We start from the raw sequence: 4,226 nt of genomic DNA on the forward strand, positions 1-4,226 counted from the left end.
ATATATTTTGTCGTCCTGAAAAGGACGGTTTTAAATATGGCGTCGTAAGAATATAAATCGACGATTACATCACTTATGCTTTCTTTTCGGTCTTCTTTGGCAAAAGTACAGCTTGAATATTTGGTAAAACACCACCTTGAGCTATGGTAACTCCAGACAATAGTTTATTCAATTCTTCATCGTTACGAATAGCCAATTGTAAATGACGTGGAATAATTCTAGTTTTTTTATTATCACGTGCAGCATTACCAGCCAATTCAAGAACTTCAGCTGCCAAATATTCCATAACAGCAGCTAAATATACTGGAGCACCGGCACCAACACGTTCAGCATAATTGCCTTTACGTAACAAACGATGAATACGACCGACAGGAAATTGAAGGCCAGCACGGTTTGAACGTGACTTTGCCTTTCCCTTTACTTTACCACCTTTACCACGACCAGACATTGTTGTTATATATTTCACTTAATACACTTTTTCACAAATACACACACTAGCTGAATAGCTTGGACACTTTATTCCCTAAACACAAATTGTGCTGCGCTTATATACTTTTTCGTTTGTACATTGAGCTACCCCAATCGCATGTTATCAAATTATTGCCAGCAATTTTTAACGAATCGTTACGAATAGCTTGAATGGTTTGTCGGAAAAAATATACTTAAAGGTGTGCATTTTAACACTTCGAAAATATTAAAAAGTGTTAGTGATAGTGAAGTGATTTTGTGAAAATTAAATATGCCTCCTAAAACTAGTGGTAAAGCAGCTAAGAAGGCCGGAAAGGCTCAGAAGAATATTACTAAAAACGACAAGAAGAAGAAGCGTAAGAGGAAGGAAAGTTATGCCATCTACATTTATAAAGTGTTGAAACAAGTGCATCCTGATACTGGTATATCGTCGAAAGCCATGAGTATCATGAACAGTTTTGTTAATGACATTTTTGAACGTATTGCTGCTGAAGCATCACGTTTAGCTCATTACAATAAACGTTCAACAATTACTAGTCGCGAAATTCAAACTGCCGTACGCCTATTGTTGCCTGGTGAATTGGCTAAGCATGCCGTCAGTGAGGGTACTAAGGCTGTTACCAAATACACAAGCTCCAAGTAATTTGTGCGACTGAGGAAAATATGAATAAAAGTGAAAAATGTTAACAAAAAGGCCCTTTTCAGGGCCACAAAATATAAATTAACAAAGAGATATGAAATTTCTAAGTCGATGAAAATTTTTAATTTTGTTTTGCAATTGAAACATCAATTTCGAAATTGGTCAGCACGCTAGCTAGGGCGCAATTGAAATTTTTTTATACTTATACTCAAGTATTATGGCGAAGCAAAACTGTAGAAGCGTTTAGTCAGACGTATTGGGTAAATAATTAATTGAATAAATTTTTGATCTTTTTGTTTGTATATTTTGTAGCCCTGAAAAGGGCTTATTGATAATTCAACATTAATGAATGTTGTGTCCTTGTAAATTATCACAAAAAACGCAGCATATTTATTTTTTAGCTGATGCCTTTTTTGTGGTTGGCTTTTTAGTTGCAGCCTTTTTTGGTTTGGCAGCAGTTGCTTTTGTTGCCTTTGGCTTAGCGCTGGCAGATTTCGACTTGGTTGGTTTGGCTTTAACGGCGCCAGTCTTTTTTGCGTCTTTAGCCTTAGATTTCTCACTTTTCTTTTTTTCGGCGGTTTTCTTAGTGGCAACAGCTTTTTTCACTTTTTTCTCACCACTTGCCTTTTTGACACCACTCGACGATTTTTTCTTTAATGTTGCACTATCTTTTTTGGCTTTTGATTTATCAACCGATTTCACAGATTTTGACTTACCATCACTAGATTTAGTGGCTGCAGCTGATAATTTAAATGAACCAGATGCCCCCTTTCCTTTGGTTTGAATCAATTTTCCACTAGTAACAGCCGATTTCAAATAGCGCTTAATAAATGGTGCCAATTTTTGGGCGTCACATTTATATGTTGCACTAATATATTTCTTAATTGCCAAAAGTGATGAGCCACCACGTTCCTTCAAATTCTTAATGGATGCATCTACCATTTGTTGAGTTGGTGGATGAGTGGGAGCAACCGATGGTTTTTTGGGTTTAGTTGCTTTTTTAGCAGCAACTTTCTTCTCAGCAACAGCAGCAGAAGCAGCTACTGGTGAGCTAACATTTGCAACAGCGATTGTGTCAGACATCTTCACTTAATTATTTTATTTAAATGTTTATTAACACTTGAAAATATATCAATATTAAGCACACAAAGCACAAACTCACTATTTATACTTTTTTATACGAGCGCAAAGAAAACGATACTCTGTTTAAAATTTGAGAAGCGCAGCGAAAAGATGGATGACAAATATTCCCATTTCAGTGCTACGTACCATTTACATTTGATAAACTTTTCATTTCAATAAATTAATTAAAATTCAGATATTAAAGGTATTGCAAATATTCATATAAAATTAGATAGCTGAAATGTGCTAGTTTAATATATGAGTTCATTTAAATTAATGAATTTCATATTTTCGGAGTGTCAGGGATTTTAATCAAAACTTTGTACTGATAATATCGAATTTTTTCTCAATAAAGTGAATTTTCTTAAAATATATTTGTACTAATCAAAATTTTCATTCAAATATATAAAATATATTATATTAGAAATCAAAAAAACTTATCTTCGTTAAGTTTTAACAACAATATTTTATTTTAAAAAATATTTAAATGTTTCTATTGCAACACTAGAGTAACTCTATGTGGCTTCACTTGAAGGCATCTAAAGTTTGGAATTTTAGTCTGAATTGATTATTGATATTGGATGTCTACAACTTATATGTATGTATATTTAAATGACATTTCATGACATTCAAAAAAAATTCTCATTAAATGCTTATTAATTATCAATATGATTGTAATATACATATTTGAACATAATCGGACATCAGAGTCCATTTTAAGTACTATACTAGGTGGATGAGTATGAATTTGTACTACGTAGATTCCTTTTGAATTTAATATGATGAATGCTTATAAGCTTTAAATCAATAATTGATATGGTAACAAATTATAACTAATATTATTATGCACGTAAATGTATGCGCGCGTATGAAATTTTTCCATTGAGTCTATAGAAATTTTAAATTGTATTCCAAGTATTTATTCAATTAAATGCAATTTAATTAAAAAAAAAAAAAATCTATGTACATATATACATAAAATAAAAGAAAAAGTTGGATATGCCAACAACACGCGGTGTTCCCAAGCGGTCCCCCATCTAAGTACTAACCGCGCCCGACGCTGCTTAATTTCGGTGATCGGACGAGAACCGATGTATTCAGCGTGGTATGGTCGTTGGCAAATTTTGTTTGCCTAAATCGGTATAAGCATGGCTACTTTAATGTGTATACTTGCAGTTGTGAATTTGTCCTTTTTTTTTAAATGATATAAGTCGACTTAAGTAAATTTTGTTATATACTTTATAGTTTAGTGTATTCAGATACTTTTGCTACTTAAATCCGATTTTTTACAAAAATGAACTTATGCCCTTTTTGTAAAATAAGCCTGCTATTATACACATATTTATATCGCTTGGCTTGTGTCGGGGTATATTCATTTGCATGAGTTTTCATTATGCATACATACGTATGCTACTTAGTGTAAACGAACATTCATACATACATACTACATATGCATGTACATCTTAATAACATATCTTTCTTTTATGTATTGTATTAGAGAAATTTTGAAATCTTTGTTAAAAAATATTGTGGTCCTGAAAAGGACCGTTTGTTTGAATGGGTATTTATTTTGTTTTAATATGTCCGTAAAAATGAATTTAACCGCCGAAACCATACAATGTACGACCTTGCCTCTTCAATGCATATACAACATCCATAGCCGTAACTGTTTTCCTTTTAGCATGTTCAGTATATGTGACTGCATCACGGATAACATTTTCTAAAAATACTTTTAGAACACCACGAGTTTCTTCATATATTAAACCAGATATACGTTTTACGCCACCACGACGTGCTAAACGTCGAATAGCTGGCTTTGTGATACCTTGGATGTTATCACGTAAAACTTTGCGATGACGTTTGGCGCCACCTTTACCTAATCCTTTTCCACCTTTGCCACGACCAGTCATTTTTTCTATTTAGCACTTTTTTTAGCTTTCACAAGAACACTTCACTTGATCACTTCACTTCACAACTAATAGCTGGTTTACCGAAA

The 4,226-nt window shown here is 33.1% G+C and overlaps 1 non-coding gene across 1 annotated transcript; it reads right to left on the bottom strand.

Annotated features, from left to right (window-relative positions):
• Window positions 1–3,230: 3,230 nt before the first annotated feature.
• On the bottom strand, window positions 3,231–3,349 carry LOC137236334 (5S ribosomal RNA). Its single transcript, XR_010948378.1, has one exon. It is a non-coding gene; the product is annotated as a 5S ribosomal RNA (ribosomal RNA).
• Window positions 3,350–4,226: the final 877 nt, after the last annotated feature.

The sequence above is a fragment of the Eurosta solidaginis genome, unplaced genomic scaffold (genome assembly GCF_040869045.1).
Source record: "Eurosta solidaginis isolate ZX-2024a unplaced genomic scaffold, ASM4086904v1 ctg00001886.1, whole genome shotgun sequence".
Lineage (NCBI taxonomy): Eukaryota > Metazoa > Arthropoda > Insecta > Diptera > Tephritidae > Eurosta > Eurosta solidaginis.